The 25479-nt window shown below is 40.3% G+C and overlaps 1 pseudogene; it reads right to left on the bottom strand.

Annotated features, from left to right (window-relative positions):
• Positions 1 to 24998, bottom strand: part of LOC146589373 (chloride channel protein D-like) — an 85668-nt pseudogene extending 60670 nt beyond the window's left edge.
• Between the last annotated feature and the right edge of the window lie 481 nt (positions 24999 to 25479).

Below are 25479 nucleotides of genomic sequence, written 5' to 3' on the forward strand. Positions count from 1 at the left end.
GATCTACACTTGGAAAGTATCGAGTTTTGGCTACAGTCCTCCTACGGCTATTCTCATATGATTGCTCTTCGTTCTTTTCCACAATTTTAGTCCTCTTTCCAACCAAACCATCCTGTTTCACCTATACAACCTCCTCCAAGCACTTATAGCTTTGCTATTGCCAAGCCTTCAGTTTACAATTCATGCTGTGGCTACTTCAACACAGGTCTTTTGTACAGGATGCGCAAACCAAGACAGGCAAAACTTACAGCATGGGAATAACCAGGCCACTCGCAACAGCAGAACATGCTGTCCGGCAGCTGAGGATGAAATAAAATGCTAAAGTAGTGCAGAGAGGTGAGTATACAAATTCACCCGGAGTCCCACATTTAAAAAGATATGCAATTCCTTGCTTTTCATTTTCAACTAGAAGAACAGCAGCTGCAGGACAGAGAAAGACATACAAAACAGTAAAAGGATCCTTTACAAAGCTATACGCTGCATTAGTTCTCATATGCCTAAGTGTGACAAAAAACATAGAGATCACTTAAGGCAACTTCTTGACTTTTTTAATGTACTGGTTCAGCAGGGCTCTTTCCCCATTCCTTTCAGAGGTGATAATGCATAAACTTCCCAGTATACCTGGCTTAAATATGGAATTCAGTTCTGATATATTCATCAAAAGGGAGCACTATGCTATTTTGAAGAAATCCTATGTTACAGGTAAATATATTTGGAGAGCAGTTCAAGTTACATAAATTCAGTTGTCCCTAAGTATCATTCACTTGGTTTTCTTACCTTGATTAAAGGTTGATTAGAATATCTGACTCCATCTGGTCTTATCCATGATGCACTTGGTGAACAATTATATTCTGAAATTTCCCTCTTTAATTGCTTTATTGCTTAAATATTAAAAATAAAGAAAAAAATCTATTAAATGGATGAATATAACTTATAGTGCCTGTGCAGAATGTGTCTGTTAGGTATCAATTTTACATACAAAGCCTACTTTCCCTTACATCTCCCAAGTAAATTTTTTGATTAACTAATAAATCTAGTTTATTAGATTAGATTAGCACATTTCACTGTGCAAAACTGGAAAACAGGAAAAATTCGGAGTAAAATGCCTAGCTTAGCCATGATCTCCTTCCCAGCATGTGTATCACTAACTCCGTAAAACAGCACCAGCCAAACGAACCGTTCTTAATAAATACTTCTGTGGGCAAGCAGAGCAACCCAAGCCCAAGGAAGCATTATTAGTTAGTACGTTTTGCATAGGAGAGCGCCATAGAAAACAGGAAAAGACCTAGAGATTACCTCTTCCACAGCAGTGTAAACTATACCCAAACCACACCAAAAAGGTGTTTGTCCAACACATTCTTAAAAGTCTCCTTCAATAAATACCGGTACCGACTATTTCAACATTGAAAACCTTGTAACTTAGACTGCCGATTAATATGCTGGCCATGATCTTTTCCTGGATGCTTTCACAATCTCTATCGTCTTGAGCAATTGCACTCTCCAAGCAGGTACAACAGCTTTCTCTGAGTTTGGAAGGCATCCAGAACATTTTGGACATCACTGCAGTCCAAACAGTTACAATATGAACTCTGTCTCTGGAAGGAAAAGCAGATCTGTAGTATTTGACCCACCTGATCCACGCTCAGACCATAAGGGAAACTTATAACACAGCCAACATCTAGTGCAAGAAAATTTCTTCCAGACACTGGATTGGCAACCAAAGAGACACAGCATACTTCCTAATTTTTATTTGCTTTTTATATTAATCCCAACCACTCAAACAAGAATATATTCCAAACTCATAAAGGCCAATAAAAAATAAGTTCTTACTTTACTTCATCCTTCTTTAGAAATCATATGATTGTGTAACCCACTTATCAGCAAAATCTCAAGTTTTTTTTACTAGCAGTAAAGACGACATCATTTGTACAGGAGTGCCTACACAAAAAACAGTACATGTCAGGGGACATTTGAAACTTGCAGCAGTGCCAAAATAACAGAGGGAGAAACAACAAGACAAAAACTTTAAAGTACTGAGCTGAGGAAGAAGAATAAAACACAGAGAACAGAGACATAGGAGTTGTCCACACACAAATTTTTGTACCACTAACTCATTCAGTTTGAAATCAGCATATTTAGTAGAGGTAGACCCATCTCTGGGATCCCTGGGAGGTCATTACATGCTGTAGGAATACACGTGCTGCACCAGGAGCTGCTAATGGAAGAAGTCTCTAGCTCCCTTTCTTCCTTCTACATTCCCACAATATTCTTCCTTCTCCAAGGAAAATCACAGCCTGTTGGAAGTGCTGCAAAACTCTAATGAAATCACAGTTCCACTGTACAATATAAATTTATGAGGATAAACTACGCTCAGAGGAAGCACCCTCATAGTTGTATAGCTGCTTACAGCCACATCTAGACCTTCAGCTGTTACACTGTTCTGGTTTAAAAGAGAAAATATGGATCTCACCACAAGAGTTGGACTGGTACAAAAGAAAAACTTGAGCACTTGCAAGTGTTTTGTTATATGGTTGTTATTGGATATCTTATGATGGCAAAAGTGCCTATTACCTGCTGAATCTTCAGAGGCTGATAATTTTGAACTGCCCTCTGGCGTGCTACAAATCTCATATTATGCTGGAATAAGCCAGACCTACATGATCCTTCCTGAAGTCTCATGATCACAATCATAACTTTTTACATTTCTTAAAACAGGAGGACAAAGAACAAGTTTATTTGCCATGTTTGGTCTTGTAGCTTATTACAAGCTCAGTAGAGACATCATCACTGCCTTCAGCACAGCCTTGCAAAGTCCATGACAATTCAGTGTTTAATCCTCTTCAGATTTATCCACTTACAACAGGATGTAATCTTTATAACTTGAAGCCACACCAAATTAAGAACTGGCAGTAAGACAGTTTAGCCTCTAGGATGGATCAGCCTGACTATTTTTGATGCAGAGACAGACAAAAAAAAGCCAAGAAATTATTGTGGTTTCATATATTTTTCCTTTAGAGCAAAAATAGCTTTGTTTTGAAAAATAACATTTTGCAAACATTTAGAGCTTAAAACACCAAGTCCTGGTATTAGGTAGGCAAAAAAGTTTGTTATTTTCACAAAGAATATGTAAATCCACGTTATAGCAGACAATACTGAAACAGGTAACGTAAGCCAGATGATAGCCTAGAACTGAAAGACAAGGATGGAGAAGTCTGTCTGCTTCCTGTATATTCTTAAATAAGCTGTTCAGAGCCCAGTCACCAATAGTAGATTACTCTGCATTTAAAATTCGTTTTATGCACTACGTCTAACTCTGCGCACTTGTGAGGAAGAATTGTAAAGCTAGAAGTTAGTAGCAATCGCTCATAACAATGATGAGATCAAACCGTCATTTAACCTAAAATCTGAGCAATGTTTTTTCTACTTCCTCTGCATTCTTCATGGATGTTTCTCAAGAAATGGACTACAAAACCAGAATCAAAGTCAAGTTCACAACCATATGACCACACCATTCTCTGCCATTTTATCAACACAGATTTGTCAGATTAAGTCCCCTTATTACAGTTTGTGCTGCACTGGCCAAATCCTACCACTCCAGGAAATCCGTATACAGCAATGCGAAGACTGTATTCTCCTATAAGTATAAATTTCTCTGGGACAGTGGAGCACCTAAGCTTGACTGGGGATTCTCTCTACCATAGTATGAACATTAAATACCAACAGAGTAAAGATATTAGTGTATCAACTCTCAATTTGATCAAATGCATTCCTGCAGGCATTTTCTCTGCTATTTATGACACAAAGTCACTTAGAATAGACTGATTTTCACCCTAAAGTCTTTCACATTGCAGACTGTGTGGTGTATGTTGTCATCCCCGCCCCTCCCCCTTTTTTTAAAAATACATTGACAGCTTCCTGATTTTTGGCCATAAATTGTTCTTTTGTTGTTACATGCATTTTCATAGCAAACACTGGGGTTTGTGGCTGTTTTTTCAGTTTGATGGGAACTCAAATGCAAAGAAAGTTTAAAAGACAGTAAAAACTATTATTATTATTATACAGATGCATGATTAAATTATGCTTCTCAGCCAATAGAAGCTGGCTGAAGCTGAGAATGAAGGATGTTTTTCATCAGTTTCTAGTTCCAGCTTTCCAGGCAAAGCAGAGTCTATCACCAATACCTTTTAAAGCAAAATCAGGATTCTAAATTGAAAATGTGCTTGAGTAATATGGGGCTACATTTCAGGATCTTTTCATTTTTTAACTCTCTCTTGTTTCTTTCCTTTTTTAATTTTATATCATGACAAATGGAAAAGTTTTTCCAGTGAGTCCTTTTTCTCACTGGAAAAGTTCACGTATGATTAAATTTCAGTGATTAAAAGAGTAAGTGTTATTCTTGTCTCTACATAAATTCATTTTAAACATCCAGTTCTGATGCATCTCTGAATTTTTCCATCCCAAAATATTGCAACAGCTACATGAGAGAAAATAATTAATAACTGTATTTATATAAATTTGTTCCTGGTAACTCTCCCCACTTATATCTCTGAGTTGTTTCTCAGGCTCATGACTGGAGTGCAAGGAAAGAAATGGGGCCAATAGACTGCAATAGTCTGCAGGCATTAAAACAAATAAACAAACTAGCATGAGCTGTAGAAACTTAGAGAAAGAAAAATGTCTAAAACCACCTGCAGTTGTCATGAGGAAATTGTCCTTTAGGGCTTTACCCTCATATCTCAGAAGAGCATTTGCTCACAAGCAACCAGTAAGGCCCAGATTCATCCCACCTAACTTCACAAAGCCTTGTGATCTACTTGTCTTTCACAAAGAACGAGATTTTGGGGTTAGTGTTTAAAATGATGCTGTGTGTCAAAAACCATCCACTGCTTCCATTTAAATTATTCCTTACTTAAGCCAATTTAAAGCCTTGGTCAGTGTGAATAGCTAAATAACTACTTTAACTTGTAAATTTATTGCTTCCTCTCTCTTTGAAGTAGGAAGTTATGAAGAGACTATTATTCAGGTAATCAACACAAGGAAGTTTCTGCTCATCCTAGCAGTAGTAGACAGTTACAATGCCTAAAGCAAGCTGGATACAATACGGTAGAGGTACAGATAACGCAGTCCAAGCCAATGAAGAGACTTCCATCAGGTCCTTCTACTGCTTTTTCTTACACCCAGTTTGAAGAAAACACAAATGAAACCAAAAATATTTGAAATAAAATATAATAGAAAGTGTTTTGCCGGCTGCTTTGCATTCACCAAAAGGTTATATACAAGAGAACCCTGTATTTCAGTTATACATATGTCAGCATAAGTTATATCATTGCATTAAAAAACAATGATACGTTCTTGATCCCACATCCTAGCTGAGATCCATTTAGATTTCTAAACAAATGGTGATTCACAAAAAGAAAAGATTTAGAAAAGATTTCAACAGATGTCTAGTAGAAATTATTGAAACACACAATCATAATAACAATCATTTTTCCCAGCACAAGATTTCATATATTCTGTGGGTTGCTATAAAAACAGCTCAGGGCATACATTCATGGTAGCCCTCAAGCTGAGGTAGAACTAGGTCCTATCATGACGATTCGTCAGACAATCATATCTCAAACTGTGTAACCTCCTGGGCAGAACACTTCTGAGTGATGGAAGAAACTGGGAGTAGCTTGGTCTTCACAAAGTTTAGGTCAGGTTTTGTTTCTGAAAACTTAACTCTGGGACAGTTCAAACCCAGGTCAAGCTTTTGCCAAAGCCCCAGTGTCCCAAGGGAGGTAGAAGGAGAGCCAGTGGCTAGATATTTAAAGCAGTAGCCTATCTTCACAGCTAAGTCTACAAAAATAATCCTCTCATGTAACCTTTTAAAGTTTTGACAGTTTAAAATATATACACATATATCCTTAAATTGTTCACCCTGTCCATGGAAACGCTAAGCTCTTGGAACAGAAACATTAGTCAACATGATAAAAAAGTAGAAGAAGAAAGATAGCTCTGCCAGATTCTTGGCACAAAGTTATCTACATTGTGATTTCCTCATGCAGAGAAAGGTGATGAACTGAGCAGAAGCAAAGGCAGGCCAAGGGGCAGAGGGCACTTAGGAAGACAGTTTTGCCTAATCTATGGACTGAAGATTAGATACATAATTCCAGTCAAAGGAATGGTACTCCAGGTTATGTTGTGGGTGTGGAAGATACCATGATGGGTGCTTTCCAAGTTTAAATGCAGACTGGTTTATACGAGATTATTTTTGGTTAAAGTCACTGTAACAGCATTTCTTTCAGTTGCCTGATGATGTGATTTTATTTAAAAGAAAAAAAAGTATAGTTCTCTCAGATCAAACAGTTTCTTTCCTGCCTGTTTTTTGCCAAGTTATAATAAAATAAGGACTGTGACCTTAGCAGGATCTCCTAGAGCTAATAAGAAGGAAATGCAATCTGAATACAAGTTCATGACACAAAGCTAATGTTAAAAAGTAGTATGCTTATTTTCAAAATTAAAAGGAGGAGAGCAAAATATATAAACGACCAAGCTTTTGTAAGCACCGCAGCCCTACAAAACGCACACTGTTCTGACAGGTGTGATCCGGCCAGTGCTAACTCCTCCCTGAACACTTGAAGTCAGTAAGGCTTCACTCCTAAACAATGTAAAATAACTCTTATGAGGTATTTTCTTTACTTCAGGCAGCAAATCTTCGTTAACTGATCTTAAGTTTAAACCTGTAGTATCTACCAGTAGACAAAGTCTTGCTGGCTTCTGTTGTGGCTTGTTTTTTTTTCCCTCAAAGAGCCATCAGGAATCGTCTGGTTTTTGTTATGTCCAAGGACCCTGTGCAAGGCTTTTGCGACGTATAACAAGAAAGCCAAACTCTTCTCAAAGGCAAGAGAAGTGGCCGTCAAACCCAGAGCTCTGGCTTCAAATGCATACAACAGTGACTGTCACAAACCTGGTCTTTTACAGCCCGGGTTCCTCCGGAGCCCGCGGCGTTCACACGGGACTAGCAGGAGGCAAGCGCAGGATGGTGCTCCTGCTTCTCTTAGTTTGAAAAAAAAAAATGCTGAGCAGCAAGAAGATCTTCCCTGGAGTGAAGAAAAGTTTTCCCTACTTCCTTTAGCCACCCCTTCCAACATGGGAGCAAAAGGCTTCAAGCGGGACTCCTCAAGGTATCTCATCCTCCATAAGCGGGCTCCAACCTGAAGAGCCAACGTCCTACCACGAGGAGGAGCTGAAACCCAGTCATCCTCCACAGCAAATGTTCCCGCACAACGAGGTCGCGGAGGATCCCTCCTCCTCACATTATTTTCCTCCTAGAGGAGGTAAGGTTTCATTTCTGTTGTGCCATCACAGGCAGTTGCTATGAGTAACAAGCAGGACTAGGGAGGGAAGGAGGAAATACACTCCCAGAGCACCCGCTGCTTTCAAGGACTACACAAAATGCACTGTTACTGTCCTTCCAGGGAAAAACATAGCACTAGTCTGTGGGAAATCTGAGTCTCTGTACCAGCCTGTGGAGAAACTGAACCACTACAGCTTGCAAAGGCTTGACACCATGCCTCAACTGGGCACACGCACTTCCAGCACTAACATTTCCCCCGCTGCTGGAAGAAGGTGCCTCCGTCACTTAAAAAAGAGAACATTCACGAGGTAGAAAAGGTTGTAGTTATTAGGCCTCAAATAGAAAAAAGTCTGGCTTGGTGCCTGAACATGCAGCCCCACTCCCAGGCCGGGGCTGAACCTGCTCTGATCACAGATTCTGTTGTTCCTCAAAGAAAAACTTGTCAACGGGAGACTTTCCTTCTCTGGATATTGCACATAAGTAAATGAAGGGAAGAAAACCTGAGCTCAGACACACAGTCTAATAAGTAGTACAGATTTTAAGGAAATTTCTCAGCACTTTTTCTCTATACCTGGTTTCTTGATTTGTCAAAACAGATTGGGATGGAGACCACTTTCTCCATATTGAGTGTGGGGATCAATTTATCCACCTCTCACATTTCTTATATAGATCACAGACTGACTCTGAATCTTCTCAGCATAAATATACTAGTTATGCAGGGCATAACAGCTTTTAGAGCAGGACAGACAGAAGTGCTGACTTTTACCTGATCAGGGATGCCTACGGCTGCTTTTATCATGGATGCAGCACACACAAAGGATGGATTGGAAACAGCTACTCTGTCATAGTTGCAGCTATACTAACGTACAGAAATCATGGTCAGCATCTCTTAAAAAAAAAAGTAACATATTTAAAATACTAATTGTTTTTCTCCCAGGATCATCCAGGTACCTGACACAAGCCAAGCTGAATAATTTTGCTTGAAGCTTGTATACTTTCTTTGGCTCAGACTAGAGGCTCCTGAAAGCTTGTCTGGCTAATGGGAGGAGAGTATCTGTACAGGCGGCTCAATGATCAACAACCGAGTGACAATTTCTCCAGGAGAAGAGGGAAGAGAACATACATATGCTTGCATATGTACTTATATACACATATTTATGCAGTAATATGCAAAAAAGCACATATATTGCATGTGCAAAACATATTGGCAAGTCTGTTTAGGAGAGGGCAGTAGGAGGTTTTGGTGTACAGCCTAAAGAAAGGGCATTTAAACACTTCAAGAGATTTGAAAATGCCTCAGAAAAACTTCTACAAAAATTGAGAAAAAGGGAAAATTATGACACGCAGGTTTTCGCTAGAGAAACTTGCGGAGAAACCCAACTTTGCATAACTTACTAAAAGCGCAACAGAAAAGCTCTGAAGGCTTCCCTCCTCTGTATATAACAATACTGTTAAGCTACAGCCAAGTCATGGAACTGAAATTCATGAAATCATTCAGAGCATGGGGACGTTTTAACTACACTCTCTTAGTTCTGATGGCATGACCTTTCCCACAAGACCACACCATACAGCAGCAACCAGGACCTCTAAAGTCCCGAAGTAAGATGGCCACTGTCATGTCTTATCACGATGTCTGATGTTCCAGTCCAACCTTCATCTGTAACAGCTAGGGATAACTTGACTCCAGAAGCTCCAGAGTTAGGTCAGAAAGTCTGCTGTATGTATCCATAACTTTAAAATCCTTTCCAACATTTATTCTTCATGCAACTATTATTCTTACAACAGGCGGAGACCTCTTCCACTGTCTTCAGACAAAAACACATACAATTACGTGATAGACTCTTAATTGTTCTTTCCAATGTAACAACTGAAAAAGTCTCCAGATACAGAGGGATGGAGATTTCATTGCAGGACATGGAACTAAGCTAACTCTGTCACATAATAAGAGGGCCAATCACAAGAAAAGAACAGTGGAAAAACTGAATGAAACCTACTGGTAGCAGCCCACACAGATCCCAAAATAAATGCAACAGCTCCCCAGTATAACTGGTACATATCACTAAGCTTATGTAGGATCATCAGAATAAAGGAGCAGTGAGAGACCAACACAGCAGATACATTCCTTAGGTGAATAATAATAATAATAATAATAATAAAATAAAAAGTCTTCTCCCTTCTTAGATACATACCTATATATCCTTAGAAAATTCTTATATTTGCTGTAGTCTGCTGTATTTTAGGTCCAACACCACCAGATCAGATACGCTTTTCCATCCAGCCAATTTATGACCTGCCCTCATTAACCACTGTAAACATTACATAATCAAGAGAACAGTATCATTTTCTTGCAAGGATGAGCATGGTTTCCAATAGCGTGCTTGTTTTTCTAAGTGATGATTTTGGAATTGAAGAACTGCATACGTAATTTATTAATCTTTAGATTTAGCGAAAAATAGAGAGCTCTCAGAAGACCTCCAAGTACGCCAAGTAGGATGGTTGGAATGAAAGCCAAGATGTTAATGTCCAGCAAGTCCTTAACCTGAGTAGAAGAAAGGAAGAAAATATATTCTGAGAATCCTGCCAGTGACATCAAATGTTCCATCCTTTCTTTCAAAGCATGACACCTCTAAGTAATTTCCATACAGGAAACAAATCTTTCTTTGCAATTTAGGGAGCTCAGCTAGTGAATTTAAGGCTGATCTCATGAGAGGCAGTATACTGCTCTTGCACACCTCACACGAGTGGAACCATTCTTACGCATCACTCCATTAGCCAGTTATTTTCACTTTTGAATGACCATACAGGACTTGATCAAGTCATGCTGATAGCTAAGGACAGAAGCTTCCTCTTGGGCCCATCTATCCCCCCAAAAAAGTAATGAATCAAACAGAAACCTGTATGATGCAGCTGCAGCTACCACAAGCACCCAGGACCTCAGGTTATATCCAAGTAACATGACACATTGGCCTTGCTGCAAAAATACAAAGATTCTGCTGGACCAGAGCTTTCTTCACTGTGTCTAAACTAACCTCATAATTCGGGAAAGTGCATTTATTTGGAGTCAACCTCCTTCCAACCATTATTAATGATTATAATGAAATCATTAATAAGGTCTAAGTAAAACCACGAAAATTGATAATGATCAGGAACAACTCATGAAACAATATTCCACAAATACAGAATATAATCTGGCAGGTGGAATAGTAATTGATGTTTCTTTGCTTGGTTCCATTTAACAATAGGCTGCAAGGATGAGAGCAATATCATGCTTTAAAATAATCTTCTAGCCAACACAGAGGGGTCAATAGATCTGTAATGATCTAATTAAATGTTCCGAGATGTTATTTCCTTAGCCCAGGCTCAGAGTTAGACAGCTTTTTGACAAGAATAGGATCAGAAAAGATTAAGAAATCATGAAACATTCAAAAAGCTGTATTGCAGAGAAAAGTAAGGGCACAGTTGAGGGGTTGCTTGTAAAGAAAACTAAACTGGCATAAGCTTGGGTAGTGGATAGGGGAAACTCTGGTGGTCATCCCTAAAATGTTTGGGCAAGTGCACAAGCCCTCTTATTGTCCTAATTCTTTTATAATTGTGCGTGTGTGTGTGTGTGTATATATATTATTCATCTTACTCTTGTTCCTTAATTTTTGTTCCTGTTTTTCCTGATACAATTAGCCTATAATTCATCAGGTCACTGTACTAAACACTGGTCATATCTCTTGAGAGGAAAATGCCAGGGTCAAAATTCAGCCAAGCTTCAAGTTTTGGTACCTAGGATACCACAGACCAAGAAATCTTGCCTAAAAGAGCTCAACACTTGGAGATGTACTCAGAAGGATTAGGAAGAGACTTGAGGTGTATCATGTCTTATAATTGGGACTACAACCATTACATATGTATGAACGAAAGGTAGAAATCAAAACTTTATTACTGGCATTTTTGCTAATAACTGCAACGAAATTCATCCTGCTCTGAAGATTCTACAGAGATCTCATGTTTAAGATGCTGAAACACAGACAGAATTAATTTAATTTGAAATAGAAAAATTCTGATTTATTTACTGCAGGATCTAAATATCTTCCATTATATTCTACTTAATTCTAATCCTGCATTAAAACTAACATTGGACATGGTTTTGCTGTTTTCTTTCCCTGTCTTCTTTCTCCTAAAGGAAAGATATACTGGGATGATTGTTTCAAAGCAATATGTGTACGTTACGCTGCATGTGTGTGGCAATAAAAGTAAAGTCAAACAAGCAGTCCACGCACTTGGAATGAATGGTAGTGTGGTGTGTTGTTTGCTTTTGTGGTAATTTCAGCTACCACAAGCTTTGGCCAGCCATCAAGAAAAATCTGTTACTTACAGAAAAAGTTTTACCTTCACAAATAATCCAGTGGTCTGCACAAAAATAAAGCCAAGCTTCCTAAACATCTCAAGCTCTGAAGTACAATAAATTCCTTTTGTAATGTTATCCTGGGTAGAATGAAACTAAAGAAAACAAATAGTTTTCTTGAGAAACATTATTCACAAGCTTTCAACTCAGAGTTTATTCACTGTAAACTGTGTTGGTTAATGCCACAAAACCTGAAAGAAGTAAAATTTCCCCTGAGCCCAGTGTTCAGAGAAATGAAAATATTTCTGGTTATCTGTACGAACTTGAGAGCCAGAAACTATTGAACCCTGGCAGAATTCCTGTTGGTAATAATTTTAGCTAACTTTTCCCTCTAATGACACTGAAAGAAGATGGAAAGAGACAGAATCCACTGCTCTTTTCTGAAAATGTCCTGAAAGGAACGTTGAGCTATAGTTATTGTAAAATAGCAGTCAAAGTAGGCCCATTCTCCTCTGTGCACACAGCTGTCCTCTACACAGTGCTTTGGCTTCAGCAATAAAGCTGGCTTCAGAAGGCCTGGCTTCTTCTCTGTCCATTTAGTCTCACCTCTGTGCCACAAATTTATGTCTTCTTGGTTGTGCAACTGTTTGGGGGATTGTGTTATGAGTCAGTTCACCAGAAAGAATTTGGGTTGAAAGAGATGTCATTCTCTCATTGCTCCAACTAAACTTGTGCAAAAGCAAATATACCCTAATAGTTTTGCATAGTATGTGCAAAATCATTATATCAAGCAGCATGTACCCCCCCACAAAAAAAAAAATTGTTGCTCATTTTCCCAACCAAGGTATGCCTACATGTGGGGAAGTGTCATTATCTCCAGTTTCTGCACTGCAGAGAGATACAAGTCAAAGAAATTGAGTGATCAGCAAAAGCGATCAGGGAATTAGCTTATGAAATGCTAACAGATGGTGGACTAGCATTTGGAAGACAAGGGTTTTGGTTCTAGCTCTCTAATCTTCAAGCCACATTATAATACAGAGAATATAATACTTAGGCAAGGAAGAGTAAAGATCATGATACCTACACTTCCCTACTGAATGATCTCATAATAAAGATGAGTGAAAGCTTATAATAAAAGCAACTATTTTTTAGGTGGACACAAGCATTAGCTTCAAAGAAGAAAGCAGTACCATGTGCTGGAGAGAATAAAGTAGCTGAGGCTGAAGGTCACCTCTGTTGTGCAACCAGGAACAAAGAGTGATTATATCTTTTTAAATGTTTAATCTGTAAGCATAAAGGAACAGAGACATAGTACAGCAGTGGCTGAAGCAGCAAAGCAGAGCTCAAGCCAGCCATTGGAGAGGACGGCGCATTTAAGAGCATCTCTGCTTTTTCCTTCACTTCAAGGAAGGTATCGCTCTCCTACCCAGCACCAACACAGCAATTTGTTAACTTAATAACTTACATGATTTGCTAATCAGAAGACACTTTTTCTGTCAGTTCTCTGGGATTTTGAACAAAACAACTATGATCAGAATTGAAACTTCTTCAAGTTCAACTTCTTTAAGAGCTCTAATCTATGCAGGCAATTCTCAGATTCAGGCATAAAGTCTAATAGCCTCCAACTGGCATTGAACTTCTTGCACTACATGCTAAAACACACTTATCTTCTTAAGTAGCTAACACAAAACAGCTCTGTGTTGTATCTCACTGATTAGCAGGTACAAAGCATGAAGCTTTCCATACCCAGTGATCTGATAACTGCAGGTATCCAATTCCTTTCCCCTTCCTAATTCTCCTCCTTCCCTACTGTCAACAACAATCCTGAAACAAGCCAAAACCCCTGCAGCTATTTCCATCTACACCCACACAGCACATACCCAAAATAGAATTCTTTTCTCCACCTCAAAAAAAAAAAAAAATCCCGAATCACCTCTGTAAACAAGCCTGTAGAGAGCAGAGGACAATAGAGTCATAGTGAAGGTAGCCATCAAGCAGCAGCAGAAGGTCTGCCAGGCCAGTCTGCTGTCCAAGGACAAAGCATGAACAGGAGCCCACCAACAGGGGCACAGAGTACAGAAACCCCAGCACCAGCTGTAATGAAAATCCTCTTGCAATAAGTAGGAGTCAGAAATAACATAACAGTAAAAAGCAGGGGAGGGGGGGGAAAGCTGTCCAAAAACATTATTTGCAATTAAAGCTGGATTTATGGAGCTGAATTTAAAGACTTGATGGTTTATTTCTGGGATATTACAGCACCTTTTATCTCTAGGATTTGAATTCAGATCGGGGCTAGGATTTGATTCTCACCAAGTACTCAGGGCTATCTGGCAGCTTAGAAATATGTTGATTGCAGTATACTGCCGAGTCCAGAAAGGCTCGGATCCACAGCCAGGCTGCCAGAGCAGAGAACAAACGAATGCAATCCTACCAATGAGTGAAGCATCCCTACTGCAGTCAAACTATTAAATAGTCCTACATGGAACCCCTAAGGGAGTTAGTCAGCAAGAATCAGGAAATGGCACTTCATTCACAGTTTTCCTTTTTACTGCAACAACTTTCTCCTTTTTGACCTTGGCAAAACCCTCAATCCTAGAATATTGCACAAGGAACACAGTGCCATGCCAGAGAGTTGTTGAATTAGAGCTCTGAACAATGTAACATCATGCAGACATATCATTTCCTCTCCTGGAAATAGGATAGCAGTACAGCCACAAAGGTGGGGGGAAAAAAAAGCTAGGAAGGTTTGGAATTCACTAGAAAATGAGAGTACAGCCCAGAAGCTTCTAATCTCAATGCCGCTTCTTCATCTGTAAGTACCTATAAAATCCACTGGGAACATCTATGCCTTGTCTTTACAGAACACTTTACAGGTGTTCTGCTCATGTACACCCTAAAAAAACAACAAACTTCTGTTGCTCTAAATCGCACTGTGAGCTCTGCAGAGATCTGCACCGTGATCCAGTGATCCAGGTTCTGTCAATGTACAAAGCAATAGCATAACACACAAAAAACCTCCCATGTTTCATAAAACTAACTGAAAATAGCAGTTACATTAAAAAAAATGAATAAAATACAGAATACAGGCAACAAAAAAGAGTAGTAGCATTGTAGAAAAAGACATTAATGGTCTTCTTCCATACCTGTGTTATTATCTATTTTCTCTCACACAACATCATTCTCTCTAAAAGGCCCATCTCACCTCATTACATGAGAACAACCTCCTGCATCTGACAGTTATTGCATTTTTAAGGAAGGCTGCTGTGTGCAGAGAGAGAAGGAGGTAGGGAAGATAACAAAAGAGGAAACAATATTATGGTTGAATTCTGCCTGGTAAAATTGTTCAATTCCAGGCTTTGCCAGGGGGTCCTGGGTGATGGTGATTCATATAATGCACTAACTGCAAGTGCTCAGCAGCTCATAAAATTTGCATCTTCTGAATGTTCAACCTGAGACCATCAGAGATGATTTGCAGAATGCGGAGCATATAGAAATAGCTGAAATCAACAAGCATACAGAATACTTCAGTATTTTGAGTATTAAAAAATGCCAAATTCTCAGGAAAAAAATGACAGCAAAGCTATAAGATCCTCCAACATCCTAATGCTTCCTCAGAAACATTAAGTGATGCTAAAATGCAGAATTACTGCTCTGCTTGAAGAAGTAGCTGCAGAGGGTACCCATCCTACCTTCCAACTCCAAAAGATATTGGGAGAGAAGAAGCCAGGTCTAGCTTAGTAGCAAGCTTCTTTTTGTTGCTCAGAAACAACCCTTTCTCCTTTCTGTAAAGGAGACTTTTAGACAACCTGTCACTCACAAACCGTTCCTCCCTGCAAGTTAACAGTTCCTCCTGACTTTACACTAACTCTATACTGCAGAGAAAACAAAAACTCTCACAGTTCCTCTTACTGCAATCGCTAATTTCTTCCATGAGCAACGTGTTGGTTAACTGGCATGTCTCAGATTTATTTAAATGATTGATCATGAAAGCTAAAGGCAAAATAGATTCCCTTTGGTACTTTTTGATTTTCTTTTAAGCCACTGATAGTTCACAGTAGCTGCTCATTTGAATTGTTTTGTTACTTCAGAGGGGGAAATTAATACATGGGGGTCAGATTTTTCTTTTTCCCTGCTTTGAGGAAAGCAGGGAACCTCTACAAAAAGAAATATTGTATGTGTATTTGCATGCATGTATTTTATGTGGCTGCATGACAATAAATATCATACACAAGACAGAAACTAGTTGGCAAATCCTTTCTCTAGAAACTAATCTCATTAACGCCAGTAGAACTGACAGCAGAAGTGAGCTTACCAGAACTATCTCATGCACGAGTATGAGCAGCAAAGAGTCAGGTGAAAAGCATTACATAAGCAATTTGCTTTTTCAAGACTAGAAAAAGGAACAAAAAGGAGCCTTTTGCCCACTGTGGAACTCCCGTCATGCCTCCTTTCCTGATTTTAAAGGTTGGAAAAATACACTGATACCTAAAAGATAGTTTACAGGTAAAGCCCAAGACTAAAATCCTTGAGTCTTTCTCCCTTTTTATACAACCCACAAGGCAATGGGAAAATGCCTTCACCATTAAATGTGTTTTTTTCACAAGCATTCAATACAACAACTTGTGAAAGGTTCTTTTAATTAGTCAGGGTTATTTTCCATCCCCAACTGACAAACTGCAGAAAGGTTGAAAGATTACTGTACCATCACCTCCAATTTCCACTCAAGACCCCATAAGCTTGTTGCCCACTTGCAGGACACCCCGGCTACGCCCGCAGCTGGGCGGGCAGCGCCGTCCCGCAGGAGGCTGCACAACCTGTGCTCTGCCAGTTACCCACCTACCGGCTGAGGATCGGGAGGCGGGTGCCAAAGGTGCCCGACTGCAGCCGGCTCGGGCCGCAACCCGTGGTAGCGCTACCAACAATATTGTATATTTGAGAGGGTTCTTTGGTAAATTATTCATAAATCAACTAGAGTTAAAGGCAGGAAGGGACAGAGCCTCAGCTGGCGCAGAGCAGCAAAGCTAGATTGACAGCTCTGAACAAGTACAATGCTGAACCCATCTTTCGAATATGCGAAGTCCTGTGGACAAAAAGCAGAAAGCTATTGAAAACTTTCAGGTTCTTAAATCGGAGCCTTAAATGGCTCTTTTGCAAGGAGTGTTGTGCTGACAGACCGTGAAATGTCTTTTGATGAACTGCATGTTAATGCCAGCCTAAGTGTGGTGACATGCCAGATTACAGTGCATCATTCAACGGTCTGTTCCCAGGTTAATGACCACGAAGAGCAGAACAGCTCCACCTCTGACAGAAGATGTGTAGCGATTGCAGCCACTAGGGTGTGTTTCCAAGCAGCAACTACATTTAAGGGGGTGAGGGGAGAGGGAAAGACCTTTGTGAAATGAAAAATCTATTCATTTTACTATCTTGGAAGACTTTTCTGCAATAATTAAATTAGGGGCCCTAACAACTCTCTCAGAGGCTCAGAGGCTTTTAGCAACTCATGTACGTTTATGTTTAATAAAAATGAGGGAAATTTCCAACTAAATTAAATTAAACCAATCCTTAATTCTTGTGTTTTAAAAAAGCATCGTGTTAATACTGTGCTGACTTTCTGCATGGAAACATGATTCAATTCTTTGACTCATGCATCACTGTTACCAATCTAGCACAAAGGGAAAACATCACAGCTGCAGTCTCTGAGCTCCTGGAGACAAATGTCTGAAAGCAAAGAAAATAAAAGAAACCTAAAGGGAGAGCTAAACCTTGGTAATCATTGTCAGAAAGGTCTGTGGCTGCCTCTGACTAACCGTGTTCTCTTACTTTTGAAAATCTGAGTCATCCTCTAGGGTGCTGCACCCCTGTACAGATTAAAGAAAAAAAAATAGAGTGATAGAAAATGAGAAAGGGTCATGGGGAGGAGAGGTTTGGTTAAGGCAGTGGAGAGGAAGAGGATAAACAAAGGGTGAATACTTTCCAAAAACAGAAAGGATCAGAAATAAACCAGTAAACCACCCAACAAGTGATATGCATCCTACTAGCAGAGAGGGACTAATTTTACCACCTCTACTCAAGGCACAGTTTAACAATGGTAATAAAGTGCAGCAGGCTCCATCTCTAAATGATAAATAAAAGGAAATTAAATAACTTATAAAAGCAGAAAAGTCCAAAATCTGGCCTGAAATCCTTACCAAGTTTGCTTTAGTACAATGTAGTAATTTTTAAGCACCTCCTTTGACCTACAAAATAGGAGGACTGGGCAACTCTCCTCTCTTCCCCCCAAGGCCTTGGCCCACAGCAGGACGATCTGGATTCTGTTTGTCTGTATTTAACAAGTGAGAACAGAAAAGTGGGAAGTGGGAAAAAAAAATCCTTTAAAAAACTATGCAGGGCTACTTTTTCCACAGCTAGAAACCTAACATTATACCACTGCAAACAACAGGCAGCTGCAAGCCGCCATCCTGCAGAGCTTGCAAAGCAGAGTGAAGTTTCTGTGCTTGCTGTTCACCGGTGCTGCTGGCCACCAGCTTGATGATCGAGAACCAGAGCTGCCAGAGGCCCAGCTGCCCTTGCACAACCATTTACACCATCATGCAAGGACTATAAAAACGCTGCCCCTTGGGTGTGCATTCTGTTGAGACTGCCTTTGCTTTTATACTCACCTTGCACGTGTATAAGCCGTTACTTGCACACGTATAAGCTTTTATGTGAGATGCAAAGCAGACAGCAGGCAATAGCTCCAGGATGGGTTGTGTTCAAAGATGATCCTGACTGCAGATACACCCACCCTGGGCGCTTGCTCTCTCCTCTCTTGCCCATCACAGCATGAGCAGTCCAGATAACTGTTTGCTGAGTCTCACTGTCAATAGTATTAAGCAACTGAGCCAATACTTAAAACACACAGTGACAGTGTCTTTTTTACAACACAAATAGTTGGGCTAATGCAAAGGAAAGGACAGCACAGGAGAGAAAAAGGCTACTACTGCAGGATGTTTAAGCCAGAGCTACTACCAAGAAAGAGATTGCAAAACCATATCCTCAGCTTTAACTTCTAGCTGGTGTTTCTTACCCTAAACAGATCATGGGGCCTCTTCTGGCCCACAGAAGAGCCCAGAGGCTACGGCCAGAATGCAAGAGGAAATGTTGCTAAAAAGGTCTTGATATTAAAAAAGATGTTACGTAGAAGTAGCATTCAAATACAGTATTTGAATGCTGACAACCCAGATGGTGAACCTGCTGGGCAAAAAAACTGCAAAGAGAAAAGAAAAAAAAAAAAAAAGAGTCAACAACCATTTCCTGTTAGATATCTTCAGGGCCACAGTTCTTAAATCACATTACTCTGTTCACACACTCTCCCATAATCCACAGGCACTGTATTTTCACCCACAGAACTTCGATGCAAAAATTCCAGTCACCAACAGCGCAGCCACACACGTGCTTGGAGTCACAAGAGAAGAAAATCAGTGCGGAGGGCCCCCAGTCCCGGCCCCTTACGATCTGTTGCCTGAACCCAACCACCCTCTTGTCCTGGTGCAGATTATCTGGGGCGGGGGATGCATGTGAACTTGCCTTGTTTGTTCAGTCAAGACTTCAGATAGCTCAAAGCTGGTCAATTAGTATCTGTATTACAGCAAACATTCTCCCCATTCTTACTGTTGCTGGATTTGGAGGAAAAGTTCAGTAAAATGTTCACTTCTTTTTTCCACTTATACTGTTAAATTCCCTTTTATAATTAAATTGAACACAGCAGGATAGTAAATGACAGAAAGACTCAATGTTTTAATCTTGCAGCCTACCTAGTAAAAGTGCTGTTCTGGATTGTAAGTGTCACATAGCACAGCTAAAAGATCAATCTAAAAAGACAACAGTAGTTTTTATATGGACTGGTGGTCTTTGGTTTACACCCTTCCAAACACCAAGTTTTCACAAGTTACACCACTTTGCCACTTATATTTATTTTATAAACACCACATGTTATGTGTAACTTGCATAGCCACCACTACTGAATTCACCCTAGACACCTGTATACAAGTTACGTGTGGCAGAATTTAGCTCTCAGGTTGAAGGTCAAAAATATGCCTCTCCAGTTGGGTTGTAAAATAGATTATTTTTATAGAATACTGAATTAAACAGTATTTGGAAGAGCAATAGATTTAGTTTATCACAGCATTATAGGCTTGTTGAGTAGTAGACTTAACACTTACCAGTAGTGAGCTTGAAGACACAAGAACCACGGCCATCCCAGAGCCAAGTACACATCACACTCACGTTGAAGATGCCATCCTGTCCAGGTTACAAAGAGGTTATTGCATCAGCAGCAGTATAATAGGTATATGGTCTGCTCTTCAATTGTCTTTTAGCAGAATATAAGGGTATTGAACGTGAAGAGATATTCAAGGTTTTTCTTCTGTCCTATAGATTTCTGTGGATAGAATGTGTACCATAGGGGGGAAAAAAACCAACAACAACAGCAAAAAAAAAAAAAACATACAGCAAGCTGTGCAGATTCTTCAAAAACCTGGAATGAGTAACAGCAAGCTAAATGTTGACATTCAGAAAGCAAAGTCATGTTTTCTTCCACAATTTCTTGTCCATCTCTACAAACATTATAAAGGATACACTATTTGCCAAGATCTATTTCAGGACAGAAGTAGAGTTAAAGGACCTTAAGAACACATACAAGAAAACAATAAATGCAATGTTCAGGTGACATTTTCCTGAGTGGAAGCTTCAGACTCTTGCATCAGTAACTATCTTTCGAATTTGCAGCTATTATTAACAGACAAAATATACATAAGCAAGCTCTTTTCTGCTTTATCTTAACCAAAAGGACATCTTTCATACTACGCCTTCTCACATTTAAGAACATATTTTAGTCTCCTTGGGTTTTTGGTTTGTTTGTTTGTTTATGCTTGGGTTGACCACAGCTATGCTGTCTCCTGAACTCCTCAGCTCCCATATATTTTGCAGAGTTCCACAGTGCTCAGCTGTGATTTGCGTGCAGGTCAGACATCCCTTGCATTGCTGAGGTCACAGCGCTATAGCAGGCCACCACAGCCTTCCCGTCAACACCTCACATCAAGCTTTTTCTCTGTAAGTATGCCACACAGAGCAGAAAAACAGGAAGGCAAAGTGCAAAGAAAATGAGTTTTGTTCATGTGCAGCTGAAGGAGGTATTTAGATGGGAAGGTCTTCCAGGCAGGAATTACATGATTGTGCTGATATCAGAACTGGTGAGAGCTTGATTGCTGCCCCTCTGTGTTAATGTGATACAATAGGACAAACTTTGTAATATAACAGGACCTGCTGTTTGTGTGATTGTTGTGATGTTCTGGAGTCAAAGTGTGGTTTCTTTATGTGTTTTTCTTTTTTAATTTATACTTTAGTGCACATATATATGTATAAACTGTTGTTCACACACACACACACCCCTATATTCATTGTATTCATTAAAAACACAAGCATAGCTTTCATATGAGAAACCTCAGGAAACTAAGACTCCAGAAGCATTATCATGCTATGTCCCTGGAAAATATAAGGATGTCTATTTCTCAGATATTACCTCTGATATTTTCAGCCTCCACCTTTTCCACAGACTAAGTCTATTTCTGCATTTCAATGAAGTGTCTGAGAGCTGCCCTTCAGCTGGCAAACTGTTGGCGGCACTATTCCTTTATGTTGATTTCACAGAACTGCTGAAATTGAAGGTCATTTCTGGAGATCATCTAATCCAACAAGAAGCTCAAAGCAGAGTCAGCTACAGCTGGTTTCCAGGACTGTGTCCAGTTGAGTTTTGAGTATCTCCAAGTCCATGGAGACTCTGCAACTTCTTCAGGCAACCTACTCCTGGTTTTGATCACCCTTCACCATAAAAGAAGTTTTTTCTTAGGCTTAAATGTATTTTCTGTATTTCAGTTTGTGCCCGTTGTCTCTTGCCCTGTCACTAGACACCAAGGAGAAAACACCCTCCTGTGAGATATTTATACACATTAGTAAGATCCCTCTGAGCCTTCTCCTCTCCAGGCTGAACAATCCCAGCTCTCAACTTCTCCTCATATGACAGATGCTCCAGTCCCTTGATCATGTTCATGGCCCTTTGCTGGATTCACTCCAGTAAGTCCATGTCTCTTCTACACTGGAAAGCCCAGACCTGGACACAGCACTACAGGTGTTTCTCACCAGAGCTGAGTAGAGGGGAAGAATCATCTCCACTGATCTGCAGGCAACACTCTTCCTAGTGTGGCCCAGGAGGCTGTGGTCATCTTTGCCACAAGGGCACATTTCTGGCTCATGGTCAACTTGCTCACCAGGTCCTCCAGGTCCTTCTCTGCAGAGCTGCTTTCCAGCAGGTCGGCCCTGGCCTGTAACGGTGCATGGGGTTTCTCCCCAGATGCAGGACCTTGCACCTTCCCTTTGTTGACCCTCATGAAGTTTTTCTCTGCCCACTTCTCCAGCCTCTTAACAAAGAGGCTCTTAACCCACTTAGTCCAGTGGATCCTGACTCTTACTAGCAGTCCTTGTTCCTCAAAGGTATCCTCATGAGGACCCCCAAAGAGGATCCCCATAGTCATAAAAGCCAAATCTCTATTGTCAACACCAGCTGTGCAAACAATTGCTGGCCTGCAAGATTCATCCATTCCTCCTCAAGCCCTTTCCACTCACTGGCAGGGCTGAGGAGCAAACAACTTCAGCCCTTGTCCCCAGAGTTACACAGTCACTCCTGATACATTCAAGGTCCCCCAGTCATATCACTGATGCCCACATGCAAGGGCAAAAGGGGTTAATAGTACAAGGGCTGGACAAATCTCGACAGTCTCCCCACAACAGCCTGGATCCAAGCCCTGCCAAGCAGAAAACCTCCATAGACAGGTCTGTTTGGCTGCATCCCCTGCAGCAAGCAGTCTCCCACCACCACCTCTTGCCACTTGCTCCTTCCACTGCTGCTCAGCTCAGGCTTAGCTGGCTCAAGTACCACTTTGGGCAAGAGCTCCTTGCCTCTCATCTGCTACAAGGGCACTGGACCTATTCTGTATTTGCACATCTGCAGACAGAGAAGGAGCTGTCCTCCTGGTGCCAGAAGTCATAATCTTCAAGCTTTCTCTGCCAGGGGAGTCTCCAACTCCCAGTACAATCAGCCCAGACTCTGCCTGCCCCTCCCTCTGTGCAGCTGGCAGCTCAGGCTCTAATCTTTTCAGAGTCTCAGAGAAGATCCAGTAAATCTTTTCACTGTCTCTGCTGCTGCATGGTTTGCTGACCTCCTACCATAGCTACTTGACAACACAGCTCATTCCTCAGAGCTCACCTCCTGCAGGCAAGGAGCCCATCTGTGCCAGCCCCAACGCTGCAAAACTGCACCCTCCCTCGAGAGCTCACCCTGGTCAAGGCCTCTGCAGTGCTGGGGGCACCCTGTCCAGTGGGTGCTGAGCACCATGCCCTCATGCAGCATCTCATTGCCATTGGTGAACATACAAACACCATCCTCAGCTCTCTGGGTCACGGTTACATTGGCACCCTTCAAAGCATCCTTCTCACAAGAAGCTCCTCAGTGTTTATACTCTCTACCATGAATATCCCAGACCACACTAAAATTTTACCATCTGCCTCTCTATATATGTGAAAAACAAGCAGTCAAGGCAGAGATTCCTTAACATTTACATTGGTCTTTAGAGCTGAGTGACTTTTACCACCGCTATCCTAATTACTATGGAGATGATGACAGCCATCAAGGACAAACTATTCATTTCACAATAACCTATGTACAGCATTAGTAAAATATAGCTGCTTCACATATGGAAAGTAATAACAAATCTGATATCAAGTCCACATTTACCAAGGAATTTAAGTGAAATATAATCCTTTCCCTTGGGCATCAACACTGTCTAATGCTCCTCTCACTGCATGCATGCACAATGGGGAAGAGGAAGGCCACAGTACTTTAAAGACTGCCTTCGTCAACCTCATAAAAAGAACTCCATCAGATATTGTACTGATTCAGTCCTAGCAAAAGACACCAAAGCATGCCTGTGCAAAGAACCACAGGATATTTAATATCCACATTGACCTAAGCAGTCAGCACTCACAGTTAAAAACTCCACAGTTTTTCACATAGCTTCACATAGAAAAGCATAGAAGAAATCAATCTTTCTTTTGCTCACCTGCAGGTAATTTTCCACCAGGTTGCATTTCAATTTGATGAGACAGTCAATTATCTGGCAAGTCAAAAAACCCAGCATCCCAACTGCTATTCCAATTAGTCCCATCAGCAGCCATCAATCCCACTCCATTCTACAAATGGGAAGACAGGGTTAGCTCTCAGCCCACAGGACAGGATAGTTTGCCACACTCCCTCTCACAAATATGCAAGTTCCATTTTTATGCCATTTTGATTTAGTACTGTGATTGTATAAGCAAGACGCTGTTTCTATCAACATTACTTACAAAAGTATATGCTCAGAGAACTCCACTTTCTGGTGAAAGACATGTCCATTTGGGTGGGAAACATGCTTACTTTCTTTCCAATATATAACTGTGCAATCTGCTTTCAGGTGCTGATTGTCTGATGCAATCTCAAAATTCAATTATGTGAAGTCACTAATTAAACATTCATTAGAGTGCTCAGAATAGTGGTTTCAAAGCAGTTTGTTTTTCTTTTACTGCAACTAATGCACTTGACACAGCACATCATAGAAACGTGCAAACCTTTATCTCTAAACATCTAATATTTATGTGTTAATAATTTCTTGTACTATCTACAACTAAACCTTCCCTACCAAATATTTCTGAGATCCATACAACGTATTTTTCTTGCACATTACACTAAGAGCCAATGAATTTCAAGAAAAGTCTTACTAAAGTTCCCCCAAACTTCTGCAGTTTGTATATGTATAGTGAGTTATAGTAATTCATCAAGAGCACTGGCATAAGCACTTTCAAAAACACTTTGAATCAAAGATTACTTTTCCACTTGCCCCCCTTCTTCATTCCATGGAAGTATTTTTCTACTAACAGAAACAACAAATAGATATCTTCCTTGATTGTCCAAATTACCCATAATGTTATTTGCTTAAGGCATATTTACCTGTATGTTTTCTCTTGTAGCCACTTCTTATAAGCTTTATTATGTGAAAGTAAATAACCCAAACTCTCATGGGCTATCAGGTGTTCTCTCCCCTCCTCCTTGCAGCAATAATATGCTAGACTGCTTTTACTGGCACTAGGTTGCTTCCTAAGGCCCTGAGAATCAATCAAATCAGGCCCATCATCTTCTACTATTAACACCTCCTCTTCACCATTTTCCACATATCTCCTACAGGAGAAAAGTGATGACATTGGTGGTGGGGGGGGACATAACAAGATGGCATAGCTGCGATGCAGAGATTGGCTAGCTTGTGTTTGGGCTTGGTTTGTTGTTTCTACGCATACATCCAACACAGCTGATGCAATGAAAACTTGCCTAAACTAGAAGTCTCTGGTGAAGAAGCCATTCAAAGAACTGAGAGACCTTAAAGTAGTTTATTTTAACAAGATTAGTGCAACTCTTCCTTAATGATTATACAGATGACAGTGAAGTTAAAGTGGTAGGGGCTTTGTCTGTTCTGAAGAGATGATCACCTGCCTTGCTTTGGGCTGTCCAAATATTTTAATCAACTAGTATAATCATACTATACACATACATTCCAACTAAAATACTAAATTCCCAATAAAATACTGGGATTGGTATTTTGGTATCCTAAAAAAAGCTTTGCCCAAACACAATTTTCTTTGAATTTACACATCTGTCAAGTTTCTTTTTAGATAAAATCCATTTGTT

The sequence above is a fragment of the Rhea americana genome, unplaced genomic scaffold (genome assembly GCF_003343005.1).
Source record: "Rhea americana isolate MKP2758 unplaced genomic scaffold, rheAme1 scaffold_46, whole genome shotgun sequence".
Taxonomy (NCBI): Eukaryota; Metazoa; Chordata; class Aves; order Rheiformes; family Rheidae; genus Rhea; species Rhea americana.